At 43.0% G+C, this 16075-nt stretch overlaps 1 long non-coding RNA gene across 1 annotated transcript in view; it reads left to right on the forward strand.

Moving 5' to 3' along the window:
* Positions 1-15850, forward strand: part of LOC129507803 (uncharacterized) — a 51182-nt gene extending 35332 nt beyond the window's left edge. Inside the window, exon 5 of the long non-coding RNA XR_008664080.1 lies at positions 13187-15850. This is a non-coding gene — a long non-coding RNA (uncharacterized LOC129507803). The remainder of the gene's footprint in view (positions 1-13186) is intronic.
* Positions 15851-16075: the final 225 nt, after the last annotated feature.

Consider the following 16075-nt stretch of genomic DNA (forward strand, 5'->3'; position numbering starts at 1 on the left):
AGATTTGTTTATTTCTTGGAGAGAGAGAGAGAGAATATGAGTGCATGAGCGAGGGGAGGGCAGGGAAGAGGAGGAAGCAGACTCTCTACTGAGCATAGAACATGATGGAGGGCTCAATGTGGGGCTTGATCTCACGACCCTGAGTTTATGACCTGAGCAGAAAGGGCTCACCCAGGTGTCTCTGGAGGCCTCTTCTCTTGTTTCAAGCTCCATATTATTCTCCATGTTGCTACGGGTCTCTTGGGTCTCATTATTTGATTTGGATGTGTTATCCAGCTATGACTGGCTGTCGTACTCCATGAGTATTTCCACCTCAGATCTCTGGATCTTCATCTCGAATATTCTCTCTTGCTACTCTTCTTGCTGAGTCAGAGAGCTAGGACCTTACTCTTGTAAGCTCCTCTCAACAAGATGGTCTCTCATTGGATCTTATGGGGAGGTCTATGGAAGTTGCTTTTTAAAAACAATCTATTTTATAAAACACTGGTATGTATATAGTTTAAAATTTAAATATGACTCTTACCCCTGTAGATAAGACTCAACAACTGCCCAGTCTCAATTCTTGATACCCCAAGGCAAACACTTCCCACTTTTTCAGATGTTTCTTCTCTAGTTCAAGTAATATGTTTATGTCTCTGTTTCATTATTTTCAATTTTCTATACTCTATAGACTCTCTTCTATGAAAACTAATTATTTAGCTTCTTACCTTCCACTCACTACACACACACACACACTCTCTCTGTCTCTCTCTCTTCTCATCCTCTTAATTATGTACTAGATATCTATTATTGCATAACAAATTACTTTAGAAGTTAGTGCCACAATGTAATAAATATTCATTATCTTACAGTTTTTGTGAGTCAGGCATTTTGGGGTTCTGGAGCTGAACGATCTGATTTCAAGGCCGTTCACATGGATGGCCAGTTGGTGTTGGTTGTTGGCCAGAGGCCTCGGTTCTTCTCTGTTGGGGCCTTTCTACAGGTTGTGTGGGTGTCCTCATGACACAACCGGGGGTGTTTGTTGGCTAGCTCATTCCTCATGGAGCTGTGAGTGGGTGGTGGCCCCAGCTTCAGTGAGGTGGCTGTCTTCTAGCGCTGCAGCTCTAACTCTAGGTTCAGGAACCACACCCTCCCTATATGTCTTTTGCACTTAGCGATGTAAAGGCTTCTTGCTCCTGCCAGTGTCAGGGTACCTCTTCCTTCCTTGTTGCATTCTCTTCACCCTGGCCATACTTTTATAAATACTTAAAACTCTCCTTAATTTCAGCGAGCCCTGTTTCCTGCCCATGCTGACTAATGGCAGAAGTAACTTTTTGATGCACCATGTGGTTGAAAATGTCTCTATTCTACCCTGATCCTTGGGTATAGGATTTTAGGTGGAAAATCATTTTTCCTTAGTACTTTCAGAGATGTTCTGCCTTTTAGCTTTCAGGATCTCTGTTGATGACACCAGTGTGATCCTGATACCCGATCCTTTGTATGTGACTTGTGCTTGCTCTCAGGAATACTTGGAAGTCTCCTCTTTATCTCCGTTCAAAAATTTCATGATGAGGTGCCTTGATATATGTTTTATTTCATTCACAGTGCTCTACACTCAGCGGCTCTTTTCAATCTGGAAAGTTCAGGGAAATCTCATTTTATGACTTTGATAACTTTATCCCTCCCCTTTTATTCAAGTCTCTCTCTCTCTTTTTCTCTCTCTCTTTTTTGGAACTCCTTTGAGTTGAAAGATGAATCTCATGGACAAATATAATATCTTAGGTTTTCCCTTCTGTTTTCAACTTTTTTTTTGGTGGGGGGTGCTTTCCAAGAGACTTTACCACCTAATCCATTTAGGTTTTTGTCTATTATATTTTTATACTTTCCTATCTTTCTTTCATGATGCAACATACTTATTATGCATGTAATCTCCTTTTGTCTCTCACAATTGAAACTTTCCTCAGATACATGGTCATACAGAGTTGCCATCTTATGTTTAAGAGTGGGATGCTACATTTCTGATAGAAGCTCTGTGTGCATGAGTAGAGCTTGTTAGTTGTTGGGTTTCACTCTGGGTGATCAATGAATATCAGCCTCTGTAGGTTTTTCTCTCAATCTGCTTTGTTTTCTCAAAAGACAGGCTGCCTGGTATTGTTCCATAGAACCTTGTGTGGTGATGAAAACATTCAGTATCAGTGCTGTCCAATATGGTAGCTACCTATCAGATATGGTTATTTGATACTAGCAATGTGGCTGGTACAATTGAAAAAGTTATTATTTTTAAAGGATTTCTTTGTTTTCAAGAGAGATAAAGAGTGCAAGTAGGGGAAGGGGCAGAGGGAGAGGGAGAGGGAGAGAGAATCTCAAGAAGACTCCATGCTGAGTGTGGAGCCTGATGTGGATTTGATGTCACAATCCTGAGATTACCACTTGAGCCAAAACCAAGAGTCGGATGTTCAACTGACTGAGCCATCCAGGCACCTGAAAAAGCTAATTTTTAACTTTATTTAATTTTACTTAATTTAAACTCATTCATTTATGACTAGTTGCCACCATATTGGACAGCTCAACTCTGCTCTGCTACATTGACTGTCAACCCTCTACCAGCTAAGGTGGAGAAAAAGTTGGGGATCCCATTGTTCAGGGTGCAGACTTCACCTAAATTTTTCTCTTTGCACTAAGGCTCTCACTCTGCACTCAGCTGTTTAGAATCCAAAGTCTATCTTGTTGAACCTCTCTAAAGGTCAGGTCTTCTGAGGCAATGGGGGCGGTAGGGGAGGGGGTCAATCATCTGACTGCATGAAGTAGAAGACAGACTTTGGAGATCCAGATGCTACTTACAGGTCTTCCAACTAGTCCTCCTGTTTTCCTTGCCTTCTGGGGGACCTGTAACTTGAATAGCTCAGCTGGGTTTCCAGGGTTCCTTAGAGAAAACAGCTAGTGTCTGTGGCTCTCTCTGCTGCAGGTCTGTTTCAGCTTTCTGGTCTGCTAAGTCAGCTGTAGTTCACCTTCCAGCTCTTGGTTTTTGCTGTCATCTCCTCTCCAGGTCTCCTTGGCCATGTGGATTTGAGCCACTTCTTTTTTCTCGCTTGTATTTTACTGAGGTTTCTGTAGAAAGAGAAGAATGGGTGTGTCAGTGCCTCCGTACCGGCAGCTGATTACTTGGTTTCCACACTTACTTGGTCTAGCTCTTTTGCCAAAGGCATGGGATTGTTTATTTTCCCTACAGATGTTTTCGTGATGTCTAAAATGGAAGCTATTGTACTAGTTGCCATTACATTATTTATTTTAGCAAGTAGAGTGATATCTTGCTGAAAGAGTGGCCAGAATTTGTTGTTCTATTTTTATGGCACTCTTCCTCAGACTTTGTCTAGTGGTACTAGCGGGATAGTCTCAGGCATTTAACAGGAACATCTTAGTCTCACTTGCCTGCTCACATAAGTGAGACCAGGGTTGTAAAAATACCCTTCCTGGCTGCAGAAAACTGAATTGCTTCCAGAATTATTCTCTCAATTTTTTTTTTTCTTAGAATCCCTAAGGGTATTCACACATGTGTCCAGATATCAGCTCTGGTCATTTATGAATCCATTGTTGGCCAAACCAGGACCACACAATAGCCCCAAGCTGGAAATTTCCACTAGAGTGTCACTCCTCATTTAGAAACTTTCTCCCACTGCTGGTGCAGCTAGAGGTAGCATTGTTGGTGAAAATAGGCTCTGCCTCTCTGAAAGGCAGAGGAACAGGGGAAGCTCCTCTAGCCCCAGTGTCAGTCACCTTGGAAGGTGAGAGACAAGGTCCAATGCTGGAGTAGTTGGGGCCAGATGTTCTCAGACCTTTCTGTGTTGTAACCTACCTCTTATTTTGATGTGGTTGAGCATTGACTTCTAGCTCAATGATGCAGTGACCCCCAGCAACAATCAGTAGATAGATCTCTGATAATCCATCTAGAAGTGTGTCTACAGTGAGAGAGGGAATATTCCCTCTGCCAGCTATACTTTATATCAGTGGGAGTTTCATGGTAAAACTGCCCGGACCCAAGGTAGTCTGGCTTTATCAGCTCACACTTCTGTCTCCACCCCAGCATCCACCCTATTCTCTGACACTCTGACTCTCTATTGCGAGTTTCCTCTCAGGGACCCACTGCTCTTTCTTTCTACCCAGCCACCATCTGGGACTACTACTGTTCATTACACATACGTCTATATTCCAGAAACCCCAGGGGCCTTATAATTTAATTCATTTTTTTCTTCCGTGAATCTCCTTAGTAGTTTCTGTGTGGATGTCTAAGTGTGAATAGATACAGGGGAGAATAGGTGAATAAATACAGTGCTCCCCCACTCACTCTGTCCTAACTCTACTAGCTGCCCATGTCTGTCCCATGGGCAAGTCCAATGGAATGAGTAAAGGATAATTTATTCTAAAGTTGTAATCTCCAAAGTGAGGTTCATAAGATGATATGGGAGTAAAAAAAGAATTTCTATTTGATTTTAGTCTATTTTATTGAGGTGTAATTGACCTATAACATTATATTAGTTTCTGGTATACAATGTAACAATTTGATATTAGTATATAATGTAAATTGACCACTACAATAAGTCTAGTTAACATCCGGCACCATGTATAGTTACATACATAGTTTTTTTTTCTTATGATGAGAGCTTTTAAGATTTATTCTCTTAGCAACTTTCAAATATGCAATACAGTGTTACAATTAACTGTAGTCACTTTTGCTGTACATTTCTATTTTTTAATCTCATACTTTAAAATTTTTTTGCATGCGTGTTTTTTATATATGTAAATATTATTATAGTCCATAGTCAAACATTTTTTCCCAGCGCAGTATGGTCTTATTAAATGAGGCAAACTAGTTGTGTCCACAATAGGGACCCGTGGGAGCCAGATATCCTCTGTGGATATTATGCCTATTTATCCCTTTTAATTTATCAATAGGGTGACCAAACTCTTTCAACTTTCAGAAAATCCACACAATATTGGCCTATCAAGACTTTTAACTCCATGCAACAACATTGAGTTTTAATCACATTTGAACTCATGTTATTGGTATTGCTATTACCTAACCTTGTTGCCCACATCAGATCAATTTTTGGTATTTTTCTTCAACTTATGAAACAACTGTCTCCTTTCCATTTCTTTACAATTGCTGTGTGGTTAATTGCTTTCAGCTGCAAAAAGCCTAGACGTTTATAGGTTCCTCTTTGAAGTAGAGCTTGAAAAATTTGAGAAAGCCTGACAAACGAATCCATTCATCACAGTAAACTGAACTGTATTTATCCATATCAGGGCCCATTTATGCTGGTGGAGGTTGCCGACTTACCAGACTTGGGGCCTGGCTTACCAAGATGGACTCACGTGGGGGCCTACTGATGTGCACAAGAAATAATTCAAGAGCACAAACACTGAGCATCAGTATCGGCAGCAGGAAAATGTGTGTGCAGAGAATGGGAAGGACCTGACTTTGCTAGCTGCACAGTATCTTCAGGTCAATGACTTATACGCCATCGCGGACTAGGTTCACAGTTTCCAAGGTCTAGAAGTGGGTGTCTCATTTCTTGCCAGCCACCATGATGACCCCCAAGGACCCCCACCTTCTGGTACTTACACCCAGTTAGTCTCCTCCCATACTGGACAGGGGTGATCTGTGTAACCAGAAGAACATAGCAAAAGTGATGATGTGTTACTTCCAAGATCAAGTTCTAAAAGACACTGTGGCTTTTGTCTTGTTCACTTTCCTCATTCTTTCTTAGACCATCCGCTTTAAGCAAGTCAGGCTGCCATGTCATAGTAACCTTATGCCAGGCCCTGTGCTTGCTAAATATGGGATATACAGATGTAAAACATATTTCCTCTTTTTAAAATAAGTTAGTCTTGTAAAGGAGGTGAGATGATCTTAAGCAAGTTCAGGGCACTGTACTAGGTACAATTGCAGTAGAATGGACAAACCTTCCATGGAGTTTCAAAGAGGCCATTTTTATTTCAGTTTGGTTAACTAAAGAATTGCCTTTGGAACTGGAGAAGAACAACTAGAAAAAAATAGGTTACCTTGAGGCAAACAGGGAATGAAAGGAGAGAGGTCCTTCCAGACAGACAACTGGGTATGTAAAGGCAGGGAATTGGGTTCAATTAGCATTTATTGGAACAAAAAAGAATTTATTGGAAACTTCTCTCACAGTTTCCACTGAAAAGATAAAAGACGAGCAAGAGTAAATGTCTGTCCTCTAAAATCGTACACTTTCCCAAGACTGGAAGCCATGACATCACTGGAAGCTCTTAGACTGACATTATTCAATATGGCAGCCATTCTTAGAAAGCAGCTAGTCCAAATAGAAAGGCTTGTAAGTGTAAAGTACACACCCAAATGTGAAGACCCAAGCCCATTAATAACTTTGTACCTTGATTACCTATTGAAATGATATTTTTGATATACTGGGTTAAATGGGACACATTATTAAAATTGATTTCATGTGTTTCTTTTCATTTTCTTAAAAGGAGTTGCTAAGTTTAAAATTCTATCTTTGTGGCTTGCATTGTCTCTCTTTCAGATGGGGCTGGATTGGAGGCTGCTTCTGCCATAGCCCAAGAAAGCCTCTGCCACCAGCACTGTGGGTAATGAGAAAGGGATGGGGTCAAGAGGTGATGAGGTAACCATAGACATGTGCTTGTGCTGCACTCTCTGTTGAGAATGTCTAGTCTGAGACTCGGGGAAGCTTAGCTGGAAAAAGAGGTGGTGTCTGGGTTTGGAACCAAGGGAAGGTTATGTGTGTGCTGAGCAGCTTGTGGTGCTGACAAGCATTCTTGGGGAATAGTGTGTAACAATGCTTTAATTACACTCCCCTCCCATCTGAGCCCCTTTAGTTCAGAATTCTCTGGATGATCTGCTTCACTTTTGCTTCTAATATTATAGCATGAATGGAGTGGGCGGGGACTGTGCTAAGAGAAAGATGAGAGGTACACATACCCAGCAATAGAGAAAAGTTTTACCTAACTTCTTTGGAGGAGTTAAGTCTGGTTCTGGATGTATTCCATTTGCTCTGCTGGAAGGTCTGAGATTCTAGTGAGTTTCTATCACTCTGCATGATTTTGGGTCTTTGGTAGGTAATTTTGGGGTAACCCACAAGGATATGCATATCTTTTTGAGTTGTGAGAGACTGGAACTTAGCTTTATTGGGCTAAGAGAGACAGTAGCAATCTCCTAGGCATAGAGATTCTACTCATTGGCCCATAGCCTCAAGGAACTGACTAGGTCAACTGTTAGAGGTCATTTGGATCCTTGACCATGCACTGCAGTGGGGCATTGATTCTATTCCAGTCTCTGGCAGATTGCTGTATGATCTTGCCAAAACATCTCTCTGCATCTTTATATCCTTATTGGTTTATCCATTTCCGTATCTGAATAGCCAGAATGATCTGTAGATTTACTTCAGAACATTCTTTAAACTGCAGTGTCAATAAAAATATTGTGCTTTTTCAGGTAGAGAGCACTCTGAAAGAGAATAATTGATTATATTCCAGGACCTCTCTGTGAAACTGAAATATTAATAGAAAAGGATGCTGCCCAATGATTACAATGTTGCAGAGGGTGACAATGAACCCCAGATAACAGGCTCTCTCCTGCCCCTCCAGATTACTCTAGGCAGTTGAAGAATATGCAGGTCTGAATCAGCTCCACACTGCAGACCCAGGAGGGCCATCTCTCCTTAATGTGAAGACATTATACCAAGTTTTAGGGAATAGGTGTTATAGTCTATTAGGGCTGCCCTAACAAAAGTACCACAAATTGGGTGGCCTAAAGAACAGAGATTTGTGGTCTTATAGGTCAGGAGAGGGGCTGACTCCTTCTGAGGGCTGTAGGGGGACTGTTCCATGCCTTTCCCCTGCTTCTGGTCTGGTGGTGTTTCTTGGCTTGTAGATGCACCACCCTAATCTCTGTCTTCATCTTCATATGATGTTCTCCCTGTGTGTACGTGTCCATGTCCAAATTTGCCTTCAGTTATTTTTATGTACGTGTAGCAGGTTTGATTAACTTACCTCCGTAGAGGGATATATGTGAACTCATCTTCCTTTTCTATAAGGAACGTTTGTGTTCTTTCAAATGTCCCTTCTACTCTGGGGCCTGGTTTCTTAAGCACATTCTGCTCTGATTCCATCACATTTCATGCATCATAATGACCACATTAGATTATTGAGATTCTGATCTATTCTTCCCTGGAAAGGGGATTTGCTTTTGGAGTATGGTAGATACTCTACAGGATCTTCCCAAATGTACAACTAGAATAGTGATTACAGAAGGAAACATCTTTTCAAATACATCACCCAGCTGGAATAAAAATAAGAAATGATTAATGTCTTCTTTTTATTTATTTTTATTTATTTTTTAGATTTTATTTATTTATTCATGACACACACACACACACACACACACACACACACACAGAGGCAGAGACACAGGCAGAGGGAGAAGCAGGCTCCATGCAGGGAGCCTGACGTGGGACTCAAGCCCGGGTCTCGAGGTTCACGCCCTGGGCCGAAGGCGGTGCTAAACTGCTGAGCCACCCAGGCTGCCCCTGTCTTCTTTTTAAATAAACTTTTTATCTTGGGATAATTTTAGATTTACAGAAAAGTTACAAAGATAGTACAGAGATCCATTCTCAGTTTCTCCTAAGGTTATCATCTTACATCATGGTAGTATGTTTGCCAAAACTAAGATAATAATGCTGAAATCCAGATTTCATACAGAGTTCACAAGTTTCTCTGAATCCAGGCCAGGGAACCACAGTGCATTTATTTAGCTGTCATGTCACATGAGTGTCCTTCTATATGTCATGACCTTGACAGTTTTGAAAAGTACAGGTCAGGTATCTTGTAGAATGTCCTTCAGTTAGGGTTTGTCTGATGGTGTTCCTAAGATTACAGAGTTTAATTTTTATTTCATTTTCTTTTTTTTTTAATTTATTTGTTCATGAGAGACACAGAGAGGCAGAGATATAGGCAGAGGGAGAAGCAGGCTCCCTGTGGGGAGCCTGATGTGGGACTCGATCCCAGGACCCCGGGATCATGACCTGAGCCAAAGACAGATGCTCAACCACTGAGCCACACAGGTGCCCAGGTTACAAAGTTTTAAACAAAGAGAAGTGATGCCATAAAATAAGTGAGTACCAAGTATCTCCAAGACTTGCTGTCAAACCTTGATAACTTGAGATCCTAAGCATTCGTTTTGCTGGCCTCATAGGGTGCGTATGACAGGATATAAAATCTAGGGCTTTCTCAAGGTAAGGAATAGAATAGAAAAACACTGTCTACCCCTCAATCCTCCCATCCCCATGTGAAATTGGGAGCCAAAGGAACTATAGTCTCTGCTATAGTAAAGACAGTAAAGAGAAATAAGCTCCACCACACAGAAAGGGACCTCGAGAAAACTTGTTCATCATAACCCTAGGTAATGGGTGGAGGAAAGCGCTCCCCATGAGAACCTATAACCCTAACCCCACTCTCATATGTGCTTTCAGTCAGAATTCACCCTGCATTGGTGGGCTGAAAGAGTGTTGCACATGTTAAAATGTAGTATAAAAAGATCTTGGGCTAGAATCACCACTGGGTATATTTAGCATTATTTTAATATATTTTAATATATTAGTATGTAAATAGATAATTTAGAAACAAAACATATATAATAGTGGTGATCTTAAAATCAATGATAAGGCAGGCTAAAGAAATCGAAAAATTACGAGCCAGAAGATTGATCTAAACAAATCACTCAGTCTGCGGTCCCATGAAATGAAGATTTAGAAAATGTTCAAGAAAGATTAAGAGAAAATATGAATGGAATGAAAAATTTTGTCAGTGCTATCCAACAGAATCTTCTCCAGTGATGGAAATGTCCTAACTAATCACATGTGGCCAGTGGCTATTACCTATTATGTTGAACATTACAGGGTTAACCTCTGTCGAATCAATGTTCTAGAAGGAGATGGTTAGGATGGGGAAGAACAATATCCAGAGAAATCATGGCTGAGAACTTTCCAGAACTGTTGAAAGACACTGATATTTATTCTAGGGAACCCCCACATCTAAGCGATATAAAACAAAATACACGCCATCAACCACTACAGGCAAAGTGTGGAATACCAAAGAGAAAAAATGAGATTTATCCAAAGTAGCCAGTGAGAAAAGCCAGATCACTTACAAAGGGTTGGCCATGAGACCCATGATGGCTTTTCATCAGCACTGGTGGAAACTGCCAGACAAAGGAACAATATTTTCAGTGTTCTCAGAGAAAACTTGTCAGTTCACAATACTTCATCCTGCAAAACTAGCTTTTATGTTGGATGAGGATCCAACAAAGACGTTTACAGATAAACCACAGCTAACAGAGTTTACCACAGAGACTGCCCCTGAAGCAAATTCTGGAAAATTATTTTGGACAGGAGGAAAATGGTTCCAGGTGAGAGGGCTGAGATAGAAGCAGGAATGACAAGCAAAGATGCAAATAAACCTAAATAAAAGACTTTAAAACAATAAATATAATGCCTACTTTGTGTGGATGGTAAAACCCAAGAAGTGAAAATATTACAGAAAGACAGCCACAAATGTAAGATGTGAAAAAATGTAAGATGGGTGAGTCTTGATCACAGTTTAAGAGGTATATTGGTCTTTGTCTTATTTAAAAGGAAGAGCAAACACTAGGGGATATAGACCAAAATCTTTAACTTTCAATCAACCTGAGGCTAACCGTGGAGCAGAAAAATAAAAATAAAATAAAATATCTCATCCAGAAGGAGCGATATGGAAGGGTTGAAAAGCACAGTTAGTGACCTTGATCGAATGGACCTGGATAGAGCCCGGTGCCCTGCTTTAGGAGAAAATACCTTATTTTCAAAACACATGAAATATTCATGTGGGCCATGAAACTGGATTTCGAAAGACTGTGCTCACCCATACTGTGGTCTCCCACCACAAATAAATTAAGTTAGAAATAATATATTAATGTGTAGAGAAACCACATTCATTTGGAGATTAAACGTATATACGTGACATGCACACAGGCATCCAAATAACTTATGGTTCAAAAAATGAATCCTCCTTAGAATTTAAAAATACTTGAGACTGAATAATTAATATCTTGGAAATCAAAACTTGGGACTTTCCAGGACTTAGAAAGTTAATGCTTACATCAGAAAATCAGGATGGGTCAAAATTACTGAGAGAAACATTAAATTTGAGAAGAAAAAGAATAGCAGAGTGGACCCCCCAAAAGAGTGGAAAGGAAAGAACAGATGATTATCAGTATCACACGGTCTGGTTAGGACTCTTACTCATTCAATCATTCAGCCAACATTTATTGAGCACCTGATGTATACTAAGAAGACAGAGTTCCTAACCCTCCAGCTTCTTTTCTAATGGGGTAGCAGGCAGTGCGTAAGAAAATGAATGAATGAGTGAATGAATGATAACAATTTCAAGTAGTGAGAAACACATCCGAAGCTGAAGAACATACAGAGGGGTACAGGAGTGGAGGCTGAGGAGAGGTGGTGTGTTGGTGGTGGCTGTTTTAGGAGTCAGCATTTCTTCCAAGGACAGGAACCCACGTAGCCATTAGGAAATGGAAAAAGCCCACATCCTAAATAATAGAGTGATGATGGGCTCCCAGCCGGATGCCCTCTGCACATGGCCATTTGCGGCTGGGCCAGGGTGGTGGGTAGGGAAGCGGCCAATAAGGACACCACGTGAGGCAGGTGGATAATTGCTCCCCAGGTCTCAGGCTCCAGAAACTCTTTGCTGAGCCTTTTGCCCAGCGAGTCTCCTGGCTCTTAGGCCCACATCCTCATGTTACTCCTGGTGGTCCTGCCAGGTTGTAGCCCCTCCAGCCTTCTTTGGAAGCCCCCCATGTTCAGACCCTTGTGTTCATCTGCGAGATGTGAGGGTCAGTACATGCCCCCTGGGCATCCTTTCAGGGCTCTGATCCCACGATACCAGGAAATTAATCTGTGCTAAGAAATACCCAGGAATGCAGTGAAAAGGGGAAAATGTGTATCCCTCCCAGTGCACACTTAGACGTTAACAATGCTTTTCTACACCTTAGCCCACCCCCCCCGTAGAGTTCCATCAGCTTTCCAGGCAAGGTGAGGAACGTGGACGGGGGAAAGGCAATGCTAGCATTTGATAACCCAGTGGCCTCCCAGAGAGCAAAGAAGCCAAAGCTTAATTGGATCAAGGATCAGCCAACATTTCATAGAGAAGGCAGTATTTGAGAAGGAGTTTGAAGGACACGTAGGAGTTCGGTAGGTAGGGAAAGGCCTTCCAGAATAAGGGAGCGCTGTGAGCAATAGCAAGAGGGTAGGGAAGTGGGTGACATATATGCCCTGTTTTGGGTCCCCCTGGGCAGGGGCAGGCAGCAGGTGGGTGTCAAGAGAGTGGCTTGCAGAGGGAGTGTGGAGTAACAGGAACTGTCACCTTGATGCCAGGGGCTGTTCTGAGCCTTCCATACCTTTAACCCTTTACTCCTCAGACCACTCTTATGAGACTGGGTGCTTACCAGAACCCCATTTCACAGATGCTGAAACCGAGGCCTAAGGGGGACTGCCCAGTGGTAAAGCTGGGGCTGGGAGGCAGGCCTGGCATAGAGAAGCCCAGGGAGGTGAAACAGGAGAGGGTGCGAGCTGGGGATGCCCGAAGGTGAGAGTCAGCAGGTGCAGCCCGGGTCTTGAGTCGGCCGACGGTGGTGGTTTAGTGCCTCTTTGCAGTGAAAATGCTCATAATGAAAGTTCTGCTTGACAGATGATAACGGCTCTGGAGGGAATCATGAGGGGAGATGAGTGTGTACTCGGCATCCTCCCGAATGCGGTCACTGCGGGGAGCTGGAGGGTTCGAGGCTTGTCGCCTTGTGTCTCTGGGGTGGGATGAGGGGGTGCGATGCCCACTGGCCGGGCAGCTGCTCTCGGACAGACCTTAATTCCCAGCTTCTGCCCGCTGGGTGATGCAACTAGTCCTCCCCCCCTCCTGACATGGCTGATTTCGGGGTGCTGTGATGTCACCGCACATGGGGCAGGGAGGAGAGGTGTGCAGCCACACAAGAGCACCTGCACCCTGGTCTGGGATATGTCAGACGGTGGGGTTTGGGCCCAGGCCGAGATGCCACAAGGTGAGGTATCTGATGCATTGCCCTTTGCTCCTACATCTTTGTCTCTGACAGGTTCGGGCCTCTTTCCTCTCATGGGATCATTTGCCCGGGGGCTGAAGGGAGAAAAGACAGAAGGAGGTGAAGACAACCAGGCTGCAAGAAAGAGTAAAAGTCTAAGAGACCTGCCCGCACCCCCCAACCATGGTGAGCCCGCCTCCTCGGCTGCACAGCTTGCTCAAGACACGGCCCTGAAATGAAAGCCAGAATGCATGAATGCACCCGCCCCTGAGAGGCTCGACTTGCCCTTCCACGCCCGCTTGTGCCAAACCTGGTGTTTCCATCCAGAGGTTATGGGTGTGCCTCCAGGAATTGGGTGGTGATCAAGAGCACGGTCCTGGATGGGGACGCCCTGGGTGTAAGCACCAGCTCTACCACTTATTAGCTATGCGGCCTCTGACAGTGATCTGACCACTCTCTGCCTCAGTTTCTTCGTTTGTAAATGGGAGTGGAGGTCTTGCTTCTCAGGGCTGTCGTGAGGGTTCAGCTGTGCTGTGTAGAGGCCTCAGAACAACGCCAGGCACACAGTGTTAAATGCGTGCTTATCACTGTCATCATCATCATCTGTATTTATTACGCTCATTTGCTGCTTCTTTCTCTTCTATGTAAATGGAAGCTATAATTAGCATGCACAAGTTACAATTTATTTTCATGTTGGTACGCCTTAAAAAAGTCTCCCAGGTTTAAAGTAACTTCTCAAGTTGAACATTCCTTTAAAAAAAAAAAAAAGATTTATTGACTTATTTGAGACAGAGAGAAAGAGAGAGGAGCAGACTCCCCGCTGAGCAGGGAGCCCGACGTGGGGCTCGATCCCAGGACCCTGAGATCACGATCTAAGCTGAAGGCAGACACTTCACTGACTGAGCCACCGAAGTGCCCTTCATGTTGAATATTCCTTAAATATAACTTCTCCTTCCTGGGGCTCAGAGTTGACCATCATAGCCTGGATGCCCTAACCATCTGATATGAACATTTGGGTGGTGAATGAGTGATTAAAGTTTTAACACAGAACGTTAAGTTCAGCATCATTTAATAAATGTGCAGCCATGGCCATTTCTTGTGGTAGTGGGGGTCTAGAGGATAATCTGGATAGATGGAAGACACCAATAATCCCCAGGCCTCATTTGGCCAGGACTTTATTATCTTTCTCTCGTTAGGCTTTATGATTTTTTTCCTCACCTAGAACTCCAGACAGATGTTTTAATGACTGGCTTTGGACGGTCCTCCTTGTCCATCCCTGCTGTGTGTTCTGGGGCTGCCCTGAGAAGCAGCAGGCAGCCTGGAATATCTCCCCTTTGGACAAAGAGCTGGTGGGCAATTGAAGGTTAACTTACCTCTGAAGGAAACCCAGTTTCACTACCAAGATACCAGGAGAACACTCTCATTTAAATAAAACATGTAGCCGAATCCCGTTCAAATTAGCCAAGGGGTTTGGTCCGTGACACCAGGGCCTGGGGATATCAGAGAAAGCAAGTGTCATTTTCCTGGATTAGATGGAGCCAGACACAGTTAATTAATTGCTTACATTTTCACAAGCTGGCTGGGATAGGATAGCATGGGGTGGAGTAGGTGGGTAGACTAACCTCCATGCCCTGCCTCCAAAGCCCTGCAATCAGGTTCAAACTTGGGCTCATCTGTTCAACAAAATAATTGAGCCATTCACAGTTTCAGGCACTGAAGATACATACAGTAATGAACAAAATAGATAAGATGCCCGCCCTCATAGAGGTTAATCTAGAGAGAGAGGCCACAAACAAGTGACATTTATATACATATAATATGATTTCACACGGTGGATCAATGAAGAAAAAAGAAGCAGAACAAAGGGTAGAGAAGGAAGGAAATGCATAACTACGTAGATGAGGTGGTAATAGGGAGCTCTGAAAACTGTTGTCAGTTTGGAAGCAAGTCATGGGATGATCTGGGTAAGAGGGAATAGCAGGTGCAAAGGCCCGGAGGGGCAACAGAGCCTGGCACTCTGAAGGAATGATTAGAAGGCTAACATAAGTCGTGACATTTTAGTCATAGCATGATAGTATCTGTCCTCCCACTTCATCCAGTTTTATTTGATGTCTGATTTTCCTACACAGCATCCCTTGTAGTGAGCACCCAGCTTCTGCCCTAGAGTCAGTGATGGACTCACCTTCCTGACGAAGCTATTTTCAGACAGCTTATTGCTAATACTTGGTTCTACAAACGGAAAGTCCTTCAGCCCTCCCAAAGCTTCCAGGCACTTGTTCTTGTTTAATCACATTGAAATACACAATATAAGTCTGATTCCTTTTCCATAAGACAGGCTTTCAATTATTTGGAGACGGGCATCTTATCCCTCCATGTCGTTTCTTAATAAGCAAGACAGTTCCTTCAACTGTTCTTTGTATAGTTTGGTTTTAAGTTCCTTTACTTTGCTGGTGGATCTCCCTGAAATATATTCCAGATTGCATGCTTCTCTCCTACAGTGTGGAACCCAGAAACAAATGCAAAGATCCGGGCATGACCTGGGCAGCAGAGTACAGGGTGACCAGGCCCTCCTTCATGACAGATTCTTGACTTTCATGGTGCTTTGTCATTTTCAGGTAGTTTTGTGGTTTGTTTGTTTGTTTGTTTTTTGCAACCACATTGCTTTTAATTGAGATTGAATTAATTGTTGACGAAAACTCTCAAAGCTCTTTTTTTTTTTTTTACTTTTTTATTTATTTATGATAGTCACAGAGAGAGAGAGAGAGAGAGAGAGAGGCAGAGACACAGGCAGAGAGAGAAGCAGGCTCCACGCAGGGAGCCTGACGTGGGACTCGATCCCAGGACTCCAGGATCATGCCCTGGGCCGAAGGCAGGCGCTAAACCGCAGAGCTACCCAGGGAGCTACCCTGCCTTTATATTGAATTTCTCCCTCTACACATACTG

The sequence above is a fragment of the Nyctereutes procyonoides genome, unplaced genomic scaffold, assembly GCF_905146905.1.
Source record: "Nyctereutes procyonoides isolate TBG_1078 unplaced genomic scaffold, NYPRO_anot_genome, whole genome shotgun sequence".
Classification (NCBI taxonomy): Eukaryota; Metazoa; Chordata; class Mammalia; order Carnivora; family Canidae; genus Nyctereutes; species Nyctereutes procyonoides.